Below are 22859 nucleotides of genomic sequence, written 5' to 3' on the forward strand. Positions count from 1 at the left end.
TCCATTTGGTTAATTGTAACTTTTCAGGAATTTTTTTTTGACATCAGTTCATGCACCTTCCTTTTTATTTGGCCAATTCCACTTTTAAGTAGTTTTATTTTATTTTTCATTCAATTAAATTTTGTACATCCCTTTCCATTTGACCAATTCTGTTTTTTAAGAGATTCTTCTTATTTTTTTTGTATTTCTTTTTACCATTAAACCTGATCTTTTTAAGGGTTATTTTCTTTAGCATTTTTGTTTATTTTTCTCTATATATGTTTCCTTTATAGTTTTGTTGACTTATTTTTCATGTTTTTCTTGTATCACTCATTCCTCTTCCCAATTTTTCTACTTCTCTTACTTTTCAGAATCCTTTTTGAGCTTTTCCATGGCCTGAGACCAAGTCATATTTTTCTTGGCTATTTGAATGGAGGAGTTTTGACTTTGCTGTCTTTTTTCCGAGTGTGTTTTGACCTTCTTTATGATGATAGTAACTTTCTATGACCAGAATCTTTTCCCCTGTTGTTTACTCATTTACTCAGTTTATTTCTTGACTTTTTACTCATTGCTAAAGTAGTACTCTATTTCCATGGTGAACAGTCACCTTTATAAGCTTCAGGGATTTTGTGCAACTGTTTTTAGAGATTTTTCTAAGGATCTATAAGTATTCATTTCTCTTAAAGTAGTATGATCTAAGGAAAGGTGTTTACTATTCTGCTAGCCTCTGGTTTATAAGTGACCACAAGCACTCTTTTTATGTTGGAATGAGGAAGAGGGACCGTACTTCACTCTGGTTAGGAGCTCTGGTGTACTAGTGCTTCTCCTCATTCTGAAACTGCCACTAAAGACCTTGACCTAGAATTGAATATGGGCAAAGAAACTGAGTCTTGCCACATTGCTAGGAAAGAGATCCCTGTAATCTTCTTTTGACCACCTATCTGACATTTTGGCTTACCTAAGGGCTGAAAGCTCCAGAAACAGCCAGTGCCACTTTTGTTTCAGTGGTTTCTAGAACCTTCTCCAGTTTTGATGGGGCCCAGATCATCATACTGGACTTGTGATAGACTGTGTTCCACTTTCAACCTGGAAATTCAGAACTTTTCTGTTTATTTTCTAAGTTGCCTTTGGCTTCCGTGGCCTGAGAATCCTGGAAACCATTTCTGCTGCCACTGATTCAGTCTTTCAGATATCTGTTTTTGGGGTCCAGCCCGCTCTTGCCAGACCTATGTTAGATTGTACTTCCCTTTCACTATTTTGCAACAGACCTTTCCTGATGACCTTCTAAATTGTCTTGCCCTGGAAAATTGTTTCATTCTATCTTTTTGCTGGATTTGCCAGTGTAGAATTTATTTAGAATCCTTATTTAAATTTATTTGGAGGGGTTTGGGAGAGAACTCTGGTGAGTTCCTGTCTTTACTCTACTTTCTTGGTTCCCCCCCCCACTTCCTTTTAGCAGCTTTGCTTGCTGCTAGATTAAATTTTGCATGTGTTTTCTATTGTTGCTATGTGATTTTATATTTTCTTTATCTTTTTAAAATGTTAAACATAAATTACATCAGTACAGTAGCTGGAAGACATTTTTCAGGAGAAGAGTCAGAATGATATAGTTATCTCAATACAAATTTATTACCATGACTAGAAAAACAATTCAAATTATGTTAATAAGGGCATCTTCTTTTCTGTATAAAAATGTGACAATTTACATATTTTTTAATCTATCATGCATTGGAAAAATAGCCATTTTAAATGACTATTTTTCCAATGCATGATAGATTATGTTCAAAGCACTTTCAAAAAAAAGACAATAAAAAGTTTGTATGTTCTAATGGTCTTCTTTATCAAAGATTCTCGCTGTAATAGGTGGCAGAAAGGTACTGAAATCTTCTGAAGAATGTCTCTATAATGTCATCTTTTCAAGTTATTACTCATTCTTGTCTGCATGAATTTTCTTCTGTACCTTACTTTCCTTGACAGTTTTCCATGATTTAAAAAAATTTTGCAAAATATTTTGACAAAGTAGGTGAAAAGTAGCATTATTGCAGTCATCAAATATAGCCATAGCTTTTTCCTTCTCTCTGAATTCTGTTTCACCATTACAAATTTAATGCCCCCTCCTTCATAAACCAGCTGCTCACAATACAGTGGAAAAAGAAAGCCATCGATGAAATTTCACACCAGGGCTCGCTAAAATTTTGCAGCACCTTTTATGTGTATAATTTAGAACCATGAGAATCATTTATTGAGAGAAGGTTTTTATATTGTAACAATTTCATTTTATGTATTACAATATATTCCTACTCTTTTGCTCTTTACCTATACTTAATATTTTGTTTGTCAATCTGTCAGAATTAAGCATCATGTATCCACTTTATCCAATTTGCCATCTTGTTTTTTTATTATTCTGAATGTTTATTTTCTATTATTCAATAATTAACTTGTATCTTAGGCAGCAAATGCTTGATTTGCAAGTTAATTTCTCCATGAATATGTTTCTAATTAATTAGATAAGGCCCCTTACAAAGTGGGAAGAAGAAAAATAGTGCATTAAGATGCCAAATATCATTAATAATGCTCCACATTTTAGAGATAATATATAACATAACAGTGAATTGTACCATCATATATAATCATAGCATAGAAGAATTAGAGCTGGAAAGAACCAATTAATATAACTACCTCATTTGTACATAGAAAGCAATTAAGGCACAAGGAAGTGACTTGTCTAATGAGTGTAAGAAGTCACATTTACACCCAGATCTTTTCATTCCAATGCCTACACATTTCTATGTTTATAAAAAGTGAGGCTTTATATAGATATAGACATAGATATAAAAGTACCTTGGAATACAGATCAGTGGACCTATAAAGGCATTTGGGAAAGCTTAAAATAAAGTCATTAATTTTAAGAATATTGACTATTAAGGGACTGACAAAAATCACTTCACTTTTCCCTTTCCTAGGCAAATTTCCTATACCATCAGAATTAAGCAGTAGATCTATTTAGATCAGGGATTTTTCTGCACCCAAAGCTCTTCCCAATATCCCAAAGGAGTGGCAATAGTTTTGATGTATGTAACTCCTTCTAGTGGCTTAATAGATAGAGTACCAGGTCTGAAGTCAGGAAGACACATCTTCCTGAATTCAAATTTAGCTTTAGACACTTCACTATGAGAGTGACCCAGAGCAAGTCATTTAAGCCTGTTTACTTCAGTTCCTCACCTGTAAAATGAGATGGACAAAGAATTGGCAAACCACTACAGTATCTTTGCCAAGAAAAACATTAAATGGGATGATGAAGAGTTGGACAAAACTGTGTTCCAAATCAAAAGAGACTGGAAAAAATTCAAGAAAGGTCAGTCTCACTGGGATATAAAGGGTGTTCAGCCCAGCTCAGATATTCTCTGGAAAAGCTAGTGAGAGATTTTTAATCACAGCAAATCAACAACTAAAATCCTCAATCCTGCCTCTGGAGAGAAGTGAATTAGTGGGGCAGCTTTCAGACCCCAGAAGACAAACTCTGGGAAACCTGGCTGTTGCCTGAAAAGAGTAGGCAATGATACCTTCTGCAAATACAAGAGGTCCCTGCATTTAAAGTCAAGGTGCAGGGCCATATGAGAAGCTCTGTGCTTTGCTGCAGGAGCAGAACTCAACCATAAAATTAACAAAGAGGAAATATCAAAAGTAAAGGAAAGAAAAGGTTTCATGCCCAAAAAAGCCTTCTTAGAAGTGCTCATAAAGGATTTTAAAAGGCATATAATAGAAGTAGGAGAAAAAATGAGAAAGGAACTGAGAGGTAAGCATGAGAGAGTAAACAGCTTTGAAAATGAAAGGAAAATATTGTCTGAAGAAAATAACTACTTAAAAAGTAGAATTAAAAATAGAAAAAAAAGATACAAAAGCTAATTGAAAAAGACTACACACTAAAAATTAGAACAGGGTAAATAGAAACTAATGACTTTGTGAGAGAGTAAGAAAATATCAAACTAAAAAGAATGAAAAAAATAGAAGAAAATGTGAAATATCTCATTGGAAAAACAGTCAACTTAGAAAATATGTGCAGACACAATTTAAAAATTATTGTTCTACATGAAGGTCACGACTCAAAAAGAGTCTGGATATCATTCTTCAAGAGATCATTAAAGAAAAATGCCCCAATATTCTAGAAACAGAAGGGGAAATGCTTATTTAAAGAATACATCGATCATCTTCAGAAAGAGATTCCACAGGAAAAAATCCCAAAATGATTGCAAAACTCCAGAACTATAATCTCAAGGAAAAAAAAATATTGCAAGCTGCCAGAGAAAAACAATTAAAATACTGGGGAACAATGATCAGGATTACTCAGCATCTGGCAGCTTCTATAATAAAGGATCAGAGAGCCTGGAATACCATATTCTGGAAGGTAAAGGACCTAAGATTACAACCAATAATGAACTACCCAGCTAGACTCAGCATAAATTTTCAAGAGAGGCAATAGAATTTCAATGAGATAAGAGATTTTCAATCATTTCTATTGAAAAAATCAGAACTAAACAGAAAATTAACTCTACAATACAGGACTCTAGTGACTCACAGAAAGTTAAAGAGGGGAAAATATATATTATTTAATGGTCAAAATGTTTACATCTCTAGACAAGAAAATGATATCTGAAACTCTTTAGAACAGTAGCTGTCATTGAGGTAGATAGAGAGGGCATCACATAGACTAAGGGTGCAATTGTGAATGGATTCTGATGTGATGAGGTCAAAGAAAAAGACATTAAGTGGGGGAAAAAAGTGTGTTCTGGGGAAAAAAGGAGGAAATAAGAGGTATAAAGGGACAATTAGTTCACCCCAAGGGGCTCAAAATACCTATTACAAGGGAGGGAAAAAAAAAAAACAGTGGTGCATGAGCATTGTCTGAAGCTTGATGTATAGAAATTTATCTAACCCCAATGATGCTACCACTTGGTGTATATATGTTTAGTTTTGATATTTCTACTCTATCCCTTTTACCTTTACTCTGTATCACAGTGCTTTAAATATATTTCTTGTAAAAACATATTATAGGGTTCTGGCTTTTAATCAAGTTGTCCATTTCAATTTTATGGAAGAGTTCATTCCATTCAATTCACAGTTAAAATTACTAATTCTATATTTGCTGTCTTCTTGTTTTCCTCAAGTTGTACTTTATCTGTCCTTTCCCCCTTTCCATGCTCCCCAGTATTTGCTTTTGACCACTACCCCCGTCAAACAGCCCTCCCCTTTTGCAGCTCCCCCGCTTTTTTATATCTTTCACCTACCACTTCTATTTTCTCTTAAATTACTCTCCGCTTTTCCTTTCCCTTTTCCCTTCCTACTTCCCTATGGATGAGATAAGTTTCTCTATGAAGCTAGATACATCTGACATTCTCTCTTTGAGAGAATTGCCTCTCTTTGAGGCAAATCAGATGAGAGTAAGATTCACACAATGTTCATTCCATTCCTTCTTTTCTTCGATTACAATAGGTCTTTTTTTCCCCTCTTCATGAGATGTAATTTACCTTACTTTATCTCCATTTCTTCTTCTTCCAGTGTAATTCCCTTTCCACCTCTATATTATTAAAATAAAATCAAATTATAGCTGCACCTTATAAGTATACTTATTACAGAGATAGAGTTTTCAAGAGTTCTTCCCTTTTTATCTTTTTTATGCTTCTCTTGAGTTCTGTATTTTTAGATCAGTTTTTCTGTTCAGCTCTGGTCTTTTCATAAGAAATAAGTGAAATTCACTTATATCATTGAATGTCCATCTTCTTCCCTGAAAGATAATGCTCAATTTACCTGAAAAGTTGATTTTTGTTTGCAATACAATTTCCTTTGCCTTTTGGAATATCAGAGTCCAAGCTCTTTGATCCTTTAAAATGGAAGCTACTAGGTCCTAGGTAATCTTGATTATGACTTTTTGACATTTGAATTGTTTCTTTGTGGCTACTTGCAATAATTTTCCTTGGTCTGATAATTCTGAAATTTATCTACGATATTCCTTGGAGTTTTACTTTTGGGGTCTCTTTCAGGAGATGATCACTGAATTTTTTTCGGTGACTAGTTTACTCTTTCGTTCTAGAACTTCAGGGCAGATTTCCTTGAAGATTTCCTGACAGATCATCTTTAGGTTTGTTTTCTCATCATGCTTGTCAAGAAGTCCAATAATGTTTAGATTTTCTCTCCTAGATATGTTTTCCAAGTCTGTTATTTTTTACTATGAATTATTTTACATTTTCTTCTTCTTCTTCTTCTTCTTCTTCTTCTTCTTTTTTTTTTTTTTTTTTTTTTTTTTGGTATTTGACTGATTCTTGATATCTCACTGATATTCACTTTCATTTGTTCAATTATAATTTTTAGTGAATTTTTTTTTCTTCAGTTACCTTTTTTAGCTCCTTGTGCATTTGGCCAATTGAATTTAAGTCAGTTGTTTTGTTCAATGTTATTTTTTTTTACATTTCACAAATTCTGTTTTTTCAAAGACTTGTTTTCTTTTTCTATTTTGTCAAATCTGTTTTGTAAGGAATCATATGCTTTTCCTATTTCATTCAATCTATTTCATAAGGAGCTTTCTTTTGATAATTTCTGTTTCTTCTCCTAAAATCTCCTGCAATGCTCTCATTTTCTTTCCCCATTTTTCTTCTAAGTATCTTTTCAGATCCTTTTTGAATTCTTCAAAGAGAGCCTTGTGAAATGGGAACCAACTCATATCAATCTTTGGGGCTTCATCTGGAGATGATTTGCTTTCATTGTCCTCAGGGTTTGAAATGTTTTTCTCTCTCTCCATAAAACAATATGTTCAGAGTTCTTTTTGCTTTTTTGCTCATTTTTTTAAAAAAAGATTGAGGTCTACTTTTAGGGAAAATGGGGAGATAATCCCAAAATTCCTCTACAGGTGATAGGCTATACTGAGTTGCTGGTACTGGGTGGGCATGGCAAGATCTTGCCTTACTCTGTTGTTTAGAGCCTCATTATTTGCCTTTTGTTTTTGTGTGGATATATCACAGGTAATCAGCTGATTCACTGATTTGTAACCAGGAGAAAGTAGTTAATTCTGCTGTATTTTGGATAAGAGTATCCCAGTAGATTCCCTTGGTGTGCAGCTGCTACACCACTCTGGCTCCCTGTGTTGTACCTGCACTCATCTGCCTCCCCCCAGTGCCTGATTGAAACAGACCTTTTCTGAAGTTTTTCCAAAATATCTTCTACTGAAAATGTGTTACACTTCAAATATTTGTATATTCTCTCATTCCAAAACCAGTTCAGAGGCTTGATTTGATATTGATCTGAGGGACATCAAGAAGAGCTCAAATAAAGATGTTTCCTCTTCATCATTTTGCCTCCACTCCAAATATCTATGTTTCTAAGGGAGCTTTTTTGTTTGTTTGCTTTGTTTTGTTTTTTGTTAAAAGTGACACTAGAAATCTTACTGGGAAAAAAAAATTTACAGATTCTATATGAAACTTATCAGTCATTTCCTTAAAGAGAAAAATTAATTATTTATAATCTATTAGCAATTAAAATGAAATATCAGGAGAATTAACAGGAATGTATGGAATTTGGTTTACATTATCCTCTGTTTCATATATAGGCCCTTCACTAAAATCTGACTGGTTTCTTCTTGTGTCATTCAGGTGGTGTTGAGTGCTAAAATTCTAGCCTAAAATTTGCCATCTAGTTGCCAACTAGAGAATTGTAGAGAGCTGAAACTCCAAAAAGATATGCTTGAATCAGACAACTGAGCACTTAAGGTTGATTATTTATTTGATGTGAGACAACAGCTCTATTAGCATATGTTTGGATAAATGGCTGTTCTCATCATTGGTGCTTGATGAATTGTTGGTGTTAAGATAATAATAGGTAAGGATTGGAGGGCAGAGGGAGTGGGACCAGAGAGGCACTCACTTGCAGCAGGACAAGGAGGAAAGAAGTTGGTGACTCCAGACTCCTAAATCCAGGATTCTGCTTGCCTGCCTCTTTCACTTCTCCCCCTAAAGACCAAGGACTTTAACCCTGAGTCTGGCTGACCCCAAAGTCCTTCAGAGAGATAGCCCATATGCTATAAAAAACAATAAGAGCCCTTGGAGATCCAGTTGAATGTGAAATTTCTAAGTTTGGACCAGTGTAGAACTAAAGATTTTTATAGTGAGATGACTTCTAAACTTGCAGTATGGCAATTATTTAACAATTCATTGTATTAAAACCATGGGAGGACTGAAAAGTTAACTGATTTGTGCAGGGTCACTCAGCAAGTATGTGTCAAAAGTAATACTTAAATCCAACTCCTACTGATTCTAAATCAGTTTTCCATTCTGCAAAGTTACTTCTTTTTTCTGTTTCAAAATCTTTTCCCAATTTATGCAGTTGAGGTAACAAAAACATCTAAAGAGTTTTAGAAAAAAATGACTCTTTCATAAGCCCTACTGAACATTTTCAAAAAACAGAAGAATTTGGCTTGGAATAAGATTGAGGAATTCATATCTGAAGAATATCACACTCTTCTCAAAGTACTTGTCTCCTTAGCTATACATAGATACCTCTTCTGCCAAGCATCTGCTAAGGAAATGATTTAAGTAATTTTACAGCGATTTAAAACTTCAGCTTCCAGCCTAAGTTTAGAAAATGCCAGATTGCATCGCTGCTTTTTATCACATAAAGTAATGCCACACATGCTTTCCTCACGTGGCACTTAGGAAGTTCACATATATATTGGGGAATATGTATATAACAGATATCCTAGTTATATTCACACTTCTATTTCACCTATTTTTTAGGTGTTCCTTGAGACATGGTGGTGGTGCCACCATCCAATCATTTCATATGTAAGTTATTTTTTAAAAAAGGTCTTACAAATCTAACATTAAAAATGCAATATGCTCTTGCATTGTTATTTTCCATGTCCTAATGAGTGATGCTATTTTTGCAGTTTTCAAGGAAAGTAATAGAATACTTAAAGCTGAAAGAGAAAAGGGAAAAAAATAGAGAAGATACTATGGTTTGGAAAATATAGGAAAATATATATTTCCTATATATTGTATGCAATATTGCTTCTCTTAATTCTTCTTTATTGCTTCTCTTAATCTTTCAGACCTGGCACATTTTCTAATTTATTGTGTATTCAACCTTATTGTTTTTCAACCTGGGATTTCTATCTTACTGTGATGATTGAAAAAATGACATCATGGACCCATCAGTAGTTAACTGAAGTTCTGAGTCATTTTAATGTAATTATTATATGTATCACTCTTCATCCATACAAAAAATACAATTGAAATTTTAAAGCTTTTTCGGGGAAGTGTTAGGATTCAGAAAGTTTTAAGGAAATAGTATTCTACTATTGGATTAAGGCATGTTTGAAATATAATCCTGCCTCCTATGATATTTGCAAGTTATATGGACACAACAGGTCCCTTTACTTCTCTGAACCTTATTTTTTGAATTTCCTTTTTATCTTTAAGACAGCAGAAATCTTGCAATAACTTTGATATAGGCTTGTTGTAAGGGTCAAACTAGATACCATATGAAACTTTCTTTACAAATCTTAAAAATGCTATAAATATATTATTATTGTCATAACATAGTGGATTTCTCATCATCATAATTTCTTTATTCAAATAGCTCCCATCTATTTCTATATATTTTTGTCTGTTCCATTATACTGTTAGATAATACTGATCAAGTCCACCAAAAACTCAAGGTGATTATTCTTTAAGTTGTTTTCTAACCCTGTTGCCCCCATTTTCTCTTGTACAATTAATATCATGAACCCAAATGCAAGAATGTGTGTGAATCACTTAAATTTAATCTTTTTAGATAGAGTCCATTTGTTCAATTATCAAAATATTTACATAATTTTTCCATACCTTCTCAAGCTTCCTTTCCCTTAACTTACTCTCTGAGTACCCTGCTTCTTGCTCCAGCAGAAAAATGGAGGACATTTGTATTTCATCTTTTCCTTTTTATCTCCTATCATTCAAATGCTTCCTTCACTATCTCACTATTTTACTTATCTCACTATTTTCCATGCTTTACATGAAGAATTAATCTTTATTCTTATAAAGCTAACAAACTTGGTTTGATTAATTTACCCCATTCCCTAGTAAAGCTTGTGAATTATGCATACTAAGATTTAACCAATTTAAAGACTAAGGGTTATTCTCTCTCTCCATTCCTACATCTGCTTGCATGCTGTGACAGAAATATTTCATGGCTCCTTACTGCTCATTCCTTTCTCCTCATCAGAAAACTCAGATTACCTAATCTAACTAGCCCACAATAATACTTGGACTTGTTCTTATGATGACAGGGCAGTTATGTTGGTTACATCACAGGTCTTTGTTAAAAACAAAAGCAAAAGCAAATAAATAACTTCGATTTACATTTAAGCTCTGAGTAGTTCTGTCCCTTTAGCAAGGGTATGCACCCCATTATGTATTCAACCACTATCCAAATGCTATTTTATTGTGTGGAAATGAGGACTGCACAGCTATATGTCTATTGACATCTGTCCTACTTTCTTTATAAGTAGCAATAACGTTTTATTAAACAATATCTGTATGTAGCATTGTTGTTCTTCATCCAATCTACCCCTTTCCCTTTTGTCTCTCACCCTGGCAATATCCCCTTCATAAACATGATATCATATATTAATGTAACTTATCTAATAGATTTCCACTTATATTATCTTTACATTGATCATCAATCTATCACTATGTCCTCATCTTTGTTTATGGCTTCTACAAACATGCCAATGAATAGGACTTTAGGAAAGATATGTCTTCATTGGGCAGGGGGAAATGACTCAGCCTGAGGAGGCCCAAGACAAACAGGTTCTACAAGGCGAATGTAGTAGGAGACTTTTAGCCAAAATAAGCAACTATGTCCTGGTACAGAAGACCAGCGGATTAACAAACTAGGTGTGAGACCTCCAATGCAACTACATTGGTGTGAGCCAATGAACCCTAGCATAAAAAAGTGGCACTTGAAAAGGCCCACTCAGTGCAGTGAGGAAGAGTGTAGCATTGCCAGCCCCAGTGTAATCAATGAGAAACACCGGGTTTGCCTGTAGATAAAGCTCACAATAATCTCCCTTGTGCCCTAAGAGTAGACATCAAACTTTTAAAATGGGGAAAAAAGCAAAAAGAACTTTAACCATAGAGAGCTACTATGAAGACAGGGAAGAATAGAATACAAACCCAGAATGAAAATAGAAAAGAGAAAATACCTTCACAAGAAGCCTCAAGTGGGACGTGTACTGGTCTCCAACTTCTTGTCAAAAAGACAAAAAAAAAAAATTGTCTTAAAAGAGAATTAGAAGAAAAAATGAAAAAAGAAAAAGAAAAGAGAGTTTTGCTGGAGAGTTTGGAAAAGCAAACAGAAACTGACTAAAGAAAACATTTTTTAAAATGTTGAAATGGAAAAAAATGTACTGAAGAAAACAATTTCTTTAAAAATCAATTTGGTGAAATGGAAAAAGTAAACAACCACTTGAAGAGTAGAATTGGTGAAATGTAAAAAAGCAAAAACAAAACAAAAAAAAATCTTCTATGAATAAAACAACTCCTTTAAAAGTTCTGTTGGACAAATACAAAAGGAGGTTAAAAAGGTTAATTAAAGAAAATAATTCAATAAAAATTAAAATTGGAAAAATGGAAGTAAATGACTCAATGAGACACCAAGAATCAGTCAAACAAAAAAAAGTTGAAGAAGATTTAGAATATCTCACTGGAAAAACATCTGACCTCAAAAATATATCCAAGAGATACAATCAATTATTAAACTATCTGAAAGTCACAGTGAAAAAAAAAAAATTGGACATCTTTTTTTTTTTTTTTTTTTAAATTTCAATAGCTTTTTATTTACAAGTTATATGCATGGGTAATTTTACAGCACTGACAATTGCCAAACCTTTTGTTCCAATTTTTCCCCTCCTTCCTCTCACTCCCTCTCCTAGATGGCAGGATGACCAATACATGTTAAATATATTAAAGTATAAATTAATACAAAATAAGTATACATGTACAAACCGTTATTTTGCTGTACAAAAAGAATCGGACTCTGAAATATTATATACAATTAGCCTGTGAAGGAAATCAACAATGCAGGGGGGCAAAAATATAGAGATTGGGAGTTCAATGTAATGGTTCTTAGTCATCTTCCAGAGTTCTTTCATTAGGTGTAGCTGGTTCAGTTCATTACTGTTCCTTTAGAACTGATTTGGTTCATCTCATTGCTGAAAATGGCCAGGTCCATCAGAATTGATCATCATATAGTATTGTTGTTGAAGTATATAATGATCTCCTGGTCCTGCTCATTTCACTCGGCATCAGTTTGTGTAAGTCTCTTCAGGTCTTTCTGAAATCATCCTGTTGGTCATTTCTTACCAAACAATAATATTCCATAATATTCATATACCACAATTTATTGAGCCATTCTCCAATTGATGGGCATCCACTCAATTTCCAGTTTCTGGCCATTACAAAGAGGGCTGCCACAAACATTCTTGCACATACAGGTCCCTTTCCCTTCTTTAAGATCTCTTTGGGATATAAGCCCAGTAGTAACACCGCTGGGTCAAAGGGTATGCACAATTTGACAACTTTTTGAGCATAGTTTCAAATTGCTCTCCAAAATGACCGGATGTATTCACAATTATACCAACAATGTATTAGTTAGACAACATCTTTCAAGAAATCATCAAGGAAAACTGATATTCCAGAACCAGAATATAAAATAGCCATTGAAAAAATCCACTGATTACTTTTTGAAAGAGACCCCAAAATTAAAACTCCAAGAAATATTGTAGCTAAATTTGAAAAAAAAAAAATAGATCAGGGGAAAAAAAATAATGCAAACAATGAGAAAGAAACAATTCAAATATTGAGGAGCCATAATCAGGATTACCCAAGATCTAGGAGCCTCAACTGTAAAGGATCAAAGTGTTTAGAATATAATATTTTAAAAGGCAAAGGAGCTTCGACTACAAACAAGAATCAACTACCCAGGAAAAATAAGCATTATCTTTATAGGGAAAAGTAAAACATTCAATGAAATAGGGAATTTTCAATAAATTTTATGAAAAAAATAGAATTTAACAGAAATTTTGATTTTTAAATTCAAAATCAAGAGAAGCATAAACAATAAAATAGGGAACTTTTGAAAAGCTATGTTTTTTAAAAGGTTATTATGGGAGGATGATATATGTAACTCATGAGAATTATGCTTTTGTCAGGGAAGTAAGAAGGAATATACTTAGAAGGTGTAGGCATAAGTGGACTTTAATTTGATGATATAAAAATAATTGGAATAGACAAAGGATTATTATGGGAGACAAGAAAAGGGGAGATAAAATGGGTAAATTAGATCACGTAAAAAGAAATAAAAGGCCTATTACAGTGGAGGGAAAGAAGGAGGAAGATGAGCATTGTTTGAACCAGTATCTCATCAGATTTTACTAAAAGAGGGAATATCATATGTACTTTGATTGAGACATTTAACTGACCTTATTAGAAAATAGGAGGGAAGAGGGCAGCTAGGTTTCACAGTGATAGAGCACCAGCCTTGAAGTTAGGAGGACCTGAGTTCAAATCTGGCCTCAGACACTTAACACTTCCTAGCTGTGTGACCCTGGGCAAGTCACTTGACCCCAATTGCCTTGTGGGGTTGGGGGGAAGAAAATAGAAGGGGAATGAGGAAAGCAAAGGGGAAGGCTAATAGAAGAGAAAGAAGGAGAAGGGGAGAAGAATAAGACATGGGGACCTGAAAAAATAGAGGACAGGTTGAAGAAGGTGTAAGAAGCAAAACACTGGTGAAGAGAGAAAGAATAAAAGGAAAGAGGAAATTATAAGTTAAGAAACATAGGAAATACAAGGTTAGAAATTTTAACTATGAATGTGAATGGGATGAAATCTCCCATAAAACAAAAGTGGATAGCAGTCTGGATTCCTACAATATATTGTTCACAAGAAACACATTTGAAGCAGAAAGATACATGCAGAATATCAGTAAAAAGCTGGAGCACAAATCTATTATCCTTGAACGGAAGCAAATAGAAAAGCAGTTATAGTGACCCTGATCTCAGTTCATACAAAAGCAAAAAATAAATCAAACTCAATGATATAAGGAAGGAAACCACATCTTGCTAAAGGATATCATGTATAATGAAATAATATCATTACTAAACACATGTGCACCAAGTTGTACAGCATCCAAATGTCTAGAGGACAAGTTCAGAGTTTCAAGAAGAAATAGACAGCCAAACTGTAGTATTGGGGGATCCAACTTTCCTCTATCATAATTAGATAAAGCTAAACACAAAATAAACAAGAAAGAAGTTAAAGAAGTGAACAGAATTTTAGAAAAGATATGATAGAACTTTGGAAAAAAATGAATGGGGATAGAAAGGAATATATCTTTTTTCTCAGTGATATATGGCACTACACAAAAATTGACCATCTATTAAAGAATAAAAACTTCACAATCAAATGCAGAAAGGCAGAAATAGTAAATGAAACTTTTTCAAATCATGATGCAAAAAAAAAAAATTAGAAAAATAAACCAAAATTAATTGAAAACTAAATAATTCTAAAGAATGAGTGGGTGAAACAACAAATAATAGAAACAATAATTTCATTCAAGAGAATGATAATAATGAAAAAACATACAAAAATTATGGGATGGAGCAAAATACTTCTTCAGGGAAAATTTATATCTCTAGACATAAATAAAATAGGAAAAGAGAAGATTGATGAATTGGGTGTACAACTAAAAAACCTAAGAAAAAAACAAATTAATAACTTCCATTTAAATACCAAATTTGAAATTCTGAAAAAGGAGAGATTAATAAAATTCAGAGTAAGAAAACTACTGAACTAATAAACAAAACTAAGAGATTTTTATGGAAAAAAATTCATAACCATTTGGATAATTTGATTAACAAAAGGAAATAAAAAATATGAAATTACCACAATCAAAAAAATAAAAAAAGATGAACTTACCACCAATGAAGAGAACATTAAAGAAATACTTAGAAATCATTTTGTCCAGTTGTATGCCAATAAATTTCATAATCTAACTGAAATGGATGAATACTCAAAAAAATATAGATTGCTCAGATTAACAATTAAAGAAATAAATTACTTAAATAGTCGCAGTTCAGAAAAAGAAATTGAACAAGCCATCAATGGACTACTTCCAAAAAATCTTCAGTCAGATGAATTTAAAAGTGAATTTAGCAAATACTTGAAGAACAATTAATTCCAATAGTATATAAACTGTTTGGAAAAATAGGGGAAGCAATCTTAATTAATTATTTTCATGATACAGATATGGTGCTCATACTTAAACTAGGAAGCACCAAAACAAAGAAGGAATATCATAAAACAACTTTCCTGATGAGTAGTAGCATAAAAAGCAGAGATAAGGACACCAGAGGACTGAGGACTTCTGGCAATCAATCCCAAACCAGGGTAGGGCCAGAGGATATGGGTGCTTAACTTGTGCCTCCATATCCACATCCTCCCTGTCACCCTCCACCTCAAGGAAGCATGAATGGCTTGGAGATAAGGGGAGCATATAAAGATAATGGTTCCTCTTAGAATATGAATTGAATCAAGAAGGGTGGGCTAGGCTCAATTGGCTTTTTTTCTCTGCTGCTGGAAGCCCCACTTGCGCCTTTGGGGTTTTTGGTGAGGAAGGATGGTTAAGCTGTGAGATTGAGATGTACTGCTTGTGGGAAATTTTTTTTCACTACTTATAAATTTGAGCACTAATCATGCCTTTTGGACCCAATTTACAATGGATATTGAGGTACTATTGTATTTCCTGTTTGTACATAGATAAGCAAAAGAAAAGACAGTAAATAATGTAAAGTATTAGAAGATGAGGCTATGGAAATAATCTTTTTCCTCCAATAAGTTTTTGGCTAAGTAAGTGAAATCTTTTGTAAAAATGTCTGAGGAAATATGTGGTGAGCTTCTTCCCAAAGCAGTTAACCTAATTCCCTTCTATTTAGCAAATTTGGGATTTCTCCTCATCATCTGGTAATTACATTGGAGTTGTTTGCACTGGATATTGCCTTGTTGTCTTAAAAGGCCTGTATTCTTCCCAACTGTAATCCTGATTGCTTTTCTGTTGGTTGATGACATCAGGGTCCTGAATTTCTAAAGTCTCTCTGGGTGTAACCTCAGCTGTTATCATGCCCCACCTGTCCTTTGATTGATACTTTGGAGTTGGATCCTGCCTCTCATTTCTCTGGGTCATCCTACATTCAGAGGCCCAGTGAAAGCCTTGGTTACATTTTGGACATGGGGTTTTGGGTTTTCTCTCACCCTGTCTTCTCACTCTATCTCCATATCTACAATGAGCTCGCAAATGTCCAACTTTTCCGCACTGAAAACATTGACGAGTTTCTCTAGAATTCCTCTGCCAAGAAGGACCTTGTCTTTCCATGTTCATCATAGTTTGGGTATGATAAGCATTTATGCCCACTGTGGCACAGCATCTAATGATCTCCTCTAAAGAAGCATCTTTGTCTAGCCCCCATATAATTCTCTTGCAAACCTCATTGGCATTTTCCTTAGCCAAATGTCTGGTCATTATTTCTGTTGCTGCATTATCTCCAATGGTTCTTATTACAGCTGTTTGTAAACGTCCCACAAAATCTGCAAAAGGTTCCTTGGGACCTTGCTCTATTTTTGTGAAAGCATTATTTCCATCTTTTTGTCCAGGGAAAGAATTCCAAGCTTTTATTGCAGCCTTAGAAATTTGCTCATACACTGTTATGGGATAATAAATTTGTTCTGAACTCTCTGTATACTGACCTTCACCAGCTAGTTGGTCAAAAGCAACTTGTACAATAGCTCCTGTTTGCCTATTGCGTTGGGCTTGAATCCTACATAATTCCTGAAACTCCGAAAGCCACAATGAATTTTGTCCAGATTCTAGATATGTTTTAGCGATGGATTTCCAGTCATTTGGGGTTAAGATTTCATAAGACAAATTATCTAGTAACATCTTCACATAAGATGATGTAGCCCCATAAAGAGTGCAACCCTTTTTCAAATCTTTAATTTTTCCAAATTAAAAGGAGTGTATCTAGAACCCCCCAAAAATCTTCAGGAATCATTGGATTTCCTAAGACAAGATGAGACTGTTTTAGTTCTTGAAAAACCAGCAAGAATCATTGGATTCCTTAAGATGAAAAATTGTTGATGAGACTTTTTGCAGTACTTTCAGTTCATGCTGGCACATGAACTAATGGACAATGGATTCCTATGGACTATTTCTAGGACTTATGGACACAGATATATTTTCAGGTTGATTCATGTTATTTGTTACATTACTACTAGCCTGTGTTATATTGCTATGTGCTTATGTAAATTATCTGTAATGCCTCTCATATTGATGGATTTATGTATACCATGTATATCTGTTTCGAAGTTCTGGCCCATATTGATGGATTTATGTGTACCCCTTCAGAAACGCACCAATCTGATTTGATTTCCTATTTCCTTTGGTGTTTTCATCTCCCTTCCTGAGATGTCAGGGAAGGCGTGATTACGTTTTAGGTGAGGTTCTCACCTCCTTGAGAAATCAGGAAGGTCATGACCATCCTATGTTCCAAAACAAAAGAAAGGGGGAGATGTTGGAATCCTTACAAACTGCTAACTAATTAGAGTTGATCTAATCTTACAAGAAGATGTTTGGGGCAGAACCTGAAACAAGGTACTAAGTAGAACTAATTAGTACAATGCTTGTGTTTACACCTTTACTCATTGGAGTTCACAAGTATGCCAGCTTCACAAAGTAAACTTTGTACCTTTGTGAATTCACACTTCCCTTAAAGCTCTTTGGGCCAGAGAGCACTATGGGAGAAAACCCATAATCCCATTCTCTCAGAAGATTCACATATAAAGCCAATGAAGAGAGAGCTATTCCAGAATATATTTTCCACTTGGCTGGCTGGTTGCAGAGAAGAGTTCAGCTGGACTGGAGAGGAGCAACTCTGGTGCAGACAGAGAGCACTTTGACAGATTTCAGCGGAATTATGCCAGAAGCCCTCTCTCCGAGGCAAGGCAGAATATTTTCCACTTGGCTGGCTGGTAGCAGAAGAAGAGTTTTCAGAGGAAGAATCTACGAGTCGAGAGTTCAGTGGATAACCAGATTCATCTTCATCTCACACCACTGTGGTAGGTGGCTGGGCTCCTGCACGCCCCCCACTGAGACCAAGCTGGTCTGAAAGACTCACCAGAAAGCTAGCTGAGCCCCAAGTGAAGGAGACAAGAGATTCATTCCATCTCTGTGCTGGTTGGAGGCTGAAGAAAGCAGAGGCAGAGGCTGATGGAAAGAACCTTTGGATTTGGAGATATTTGGAGGGCTCTAAGCTAAACCGGCTGTGTTTTGAGAAGAACAAGAACAGATTCAGATTCATCTGAACTAGATCACAACATTTTGGCACCCGAACCGGAAGAAGAAGAACAAGAACCCAACATTTGAACTCCAACAGAAATACAACAGTTAATTAGGTATTACTGGGTGGGTAAGATATGGAAAAGTTGACTTTCCTGTTTAATTCCCTAATTTGACTTTTTTTATTTTAAATCTTCATGCCTCTTTAAAACACTAATACTTAAATGTTTTTCATTATATTTCTTGTCTAAAATAATTTTATAATTTTATTTAGGAAAAATATTTATGAAGAGATGAAAAAGACAAATTGTTTAAACTTCTCTATTAAGAGAAGAGCTATACTATAGCTCTCTCATTTGTATATCAATATTCAATAATGGAAAATAATTTCCAATGTGCATAATTTTAAAATCACAATTGCACAAAATTTATTAAGTGCATACTATGTGCTAGGTATTTTTTCAAGGTATATGGCTCTAAACTCTTGCAAGCATTGCAACTAAATGTCTCAAAATGGTATAAAATGATCTGCTCACCAGTCTAAAATTACATATGAATGAAAATTTCCATGAAGAGACTTTATTCTCATTCTTCTTAAAATAACTATATTAAAGTGTGGACCACTGTATGAAATGTCAATGTTAATACCTAGTAGCAGCTATAAGCATTATAAAAAAATCAGAAATAATAGATGAATAATGTTGACCTAAGTCTGCAAAGGTGGTTTTGTTTTGTTTTTGTTTTTGTTTCATGGCTAATAATACATCTCCACCTACACATAATTATGTATCAGAAGCAGAATATAGCACAGGTCTTCCTGATTATAAGTTTAAGATTCAATCATTATTCTCTGCTATCTTCCTGTTGTCTTGTATAATGTTGGGCACTATAACATTACATAACAAATAAAATGGTTTTGGAAGAAAGAATTGCAATACTCTTTAAGAAAAAGAAAGAAAGGGAGGATGGAAGGAAGGAAAGAAAGAAAGAGGGAAGGAAGGAAAGAAGGAAGTAAGGAAGGAGAGAAGGAAGGAGGGAAGGAAGAAAGGAAGGAAGGAAGGAAGGAAAAGAGGGATGGGGAGAGAGAAAAGGATTGAGGGAGAGAAAGTAGGAGAGAGAAAGGAAGAGGAAGGAGGAAAGTGATGGAGGGAGGAAAGAAGAGAAGTAACTTTTAAATACTATATTTTGTTCAAGAAATGATTTATGGAGTTACAGAGGATGATGTATTAAAATAGAAATTAAATCATGAACATAAATTCATCAGGAAAAAAACAAAAACAAAAACAAAGAGGGAAGAAAGCTATTTTAGGTATTAAGAATAGCATAAATAAAGTCCTAGAATCAAAGCATAGCATTCCTAGATGTAGAGGCAGAAATAATTTGAAGACCAACTAGTACAACCCCCCTCCTAATTTTCCTACTTTATAAGTAAGGAAAACAAGAGCCAGGGAGGTTAAATGACTTACCCCCAATCACACACACGCACACACATACACACACATTAATTGTTAAAACTAGCCTTTGAAACTATGTCCTTTGCTATTTGAGGACTTCAAAAAAGGTTTTGACATACAGTTAAAAAAGACTGTTCTATAGGGTCACTTGAAATCTAAATCTATGATCTAATGACCTTATATTATCCTGATTTTGTTGCTTATTTCTGTCTCCAGGTTAGTATTTCATTTCCCTTAATTATTTAGCACCTGCATTATACTCATAAAAACAATATTAAAAATTTACCCCCAAAATGGAGCTAATTATGTAATGAATGTGAGTTATGGTTTGAGTAGAGAGCTTGAATGGCTCAGTATATTCAAGAAGCAGATACAAACGGCCTAGGAAAATGAGGGGGGGGAGGGAGTAGCAGATCAGATTGGAATAGGTATAGAGTTAAAGTGCTGATGAGCTCTAGTATAAGGCCCTATTGGATAAAAATAAATAGCTGGTGAAACTCCGGAATTTGCCAGAATGTAAGGTATGAAGGAAAATTTCAGCTCAGGGTCTGAAATTAACTGCGAAATTGAATACAAAAAAGGGAGAGAAGAGTCAAAATGATTAATGAACATATGAAGCTACCATGGACTTTAAAAGGCATATGGTGGCTTGATAGTCTGGAAAAAGTATTGTGAAATTCAAAAAGGATTAAACAACTTATTCCTTCAATATTGAGTTAGAACTAATGAAAGGAGAACATTATGAGATATATGGGGGAAATTAGTCATTCCTCCTTACAGAATCAGCCTTAATGATGAATTTTCATTTCTTTTTTGGAAGATTACAACTTACATTTCATCTGACATTACTCTTGTTTTCTAGTTGAAGAATGCCAACTTTATAATAAATGTAACAAAGAGAAAAATTTCAAGGAAATAAAAAAATTCAAGGGAATAAAAAAATACCTTTTAAAATTACCTTGGACAGAAAAAAAGAGGAAAAGTTTTTCTTAGGTTTAGAGGAATATTAATTATAACATCTCTTTTATATTCAACTCACTGAAACAGACATACCCATTCTGCATTATGTACTGAGAGAAAAAGGAGAAACAAGTCAAATTTGAGTATATGAAATATTTTTATATACTCCCAGAAACATGAATGGAGATAATTGCCATGATATTTAGACATCACAAGATACTGTCTAAAACCCTGATATTTTTTAGAAAAACAAAACAAAAAAAATTTTTTTTTTACAATTTTTAGGTCAAAGGAGAAAAAATAGCTCATTTAAATTTAGAAAATTATATTTAATCAACATTGTATATTAACTTAGTTTTCATTGCTCATTTCTTTAAAAAAAATTATTCTTTTCCAGGCCTGGAGAGATTTACATGAATCGATGCTGAGTGAAATGAGAAGGACCAGAAGATCATTATATACCTCAACAACTATACTATATGATGATAAATTCTGATGGACATGGCCCTCTTCAACAATGAGATGAATCAAATCAGTTCCAATAGAGCAGTAATAAATTGAACCAGCTACACCCAGCAAAAGAAGTCTTGGGAAATTACTATGAACCACTACATAGAATTCCCAATCCCTCTGTTTTTGTCCACCTGCATTTTTGATTTCCTTCACAGGCTCATTGTAGTCCGATTTTTTTTTTTTTTTTGGTAAAGCAAAATAACTGTGTGGACATGTATACATATATTGTATTTAACTTATACTTTAACCTATTTTACATGTATTGGTCAACCTGTCATCTGGAGAAAGGGATGGGGGAAAAGAGGAGAAAATTTGGAACAAAAGGTTTTGCAATTGTCAATGCTGAAAATTTACCCATGCATTTATCTTGAAAAAAAAAAAAGCTATAATAAATAAATAAAAATTTAAAATAAGATTCTTTTGCATAAAAATAATTTTGTAAATCTAAACTCAAAAGGTAAATTTAAGCTAAATTTCTTAGAGTTCATTTTATTGTTTTCTAATAACATTGTAAACAATAATGAAGCCCACCATTAGTTCATGGAATACATAAAAATAAGATGGAATAGGAGCATTAATTTTGAGATAAAACACAGATGATTATTTTTAAGGAATAGTTTCACTTAGTACTATTAATTGAAATTCTTCAGAAGGAAAAAGAAAAAGTGAAAAGGAAAGAAAGATTAGAGAGAAACAGAAAGAGATAAATTTTAGAAGAAAGGAAGGAAGGAAGGAAAAAAGGAAGGAAGGAAGGAAGGAAGGAAGGAAGGAAGGAAAGAAACACAACAGAATAGCTAAATTGAATTCCTAGAAATACATCTATCTGCATAGGAAAAATGAATCATGTTGCTTTCCAGAGTTATAGAATTTTGTCTTGAGCGCTCTGATATTGTCAATATTCCAAAGACTATATCTTATGATATATGATGAAATGATCAAGTGAAGGTATTTATGGAAAATATAATACTTATTATGTCAGAAATTTTAGGAAGAGGAATTCAAGGTTATTTATAAGACATTTTGAAAAATGAAGCTTTATGTAATGTAAAAAGATTCAATTGGCAAGATTCTTTTTTAGTGTATTAGAGGAAGAAATATATTTGGGATTAAATATTCATATTATTTTTATATAAATATGCAAACATGCATATTTACATTAATACACACACACACACACACACACACACACACACACACACATATATATATATATACTGAAACTCTGAAAATTCTACACAAGGCTCAAAGTTTTACCCTCTAGAGCTAATCACAAACCACAGAATATCTTTTCTATATTACATTCTATATTTCTTTCATTTGGTTGAAGAAAAATATATCCTCTACATTTTCCCTTTTTTTTTTTCTAATTTAAATATCTTTAATTCCAACTCATTCTTATATCGCTTGGATATCTACACAGACCAAACATTTGAAGTGTCCAATTGAAATATTGTATCATCTGAAAATATTAATAAATGTGTTTTTTTTTGTTTTGAAAATCAAAACTGTAAACATTGTATAGAAATTTGAAATCATCAT

Source organism: Antechinus flavipes, chromosome 4 (assembly GCF_016432865.1).
Source record: "Antechinus flavipes isolate AdamAnt ecotype Samford, QLD, Australia chromosome 4, AdamAnt_v2, whole genome shotgun sequence".
NCBI classification, from domain to species: Eukaryota; Metazoa; Chordata; class Mammalia; order Dasyuromorphia; family Dasyuridae; genus Antechinus; species Antechinus flavipes.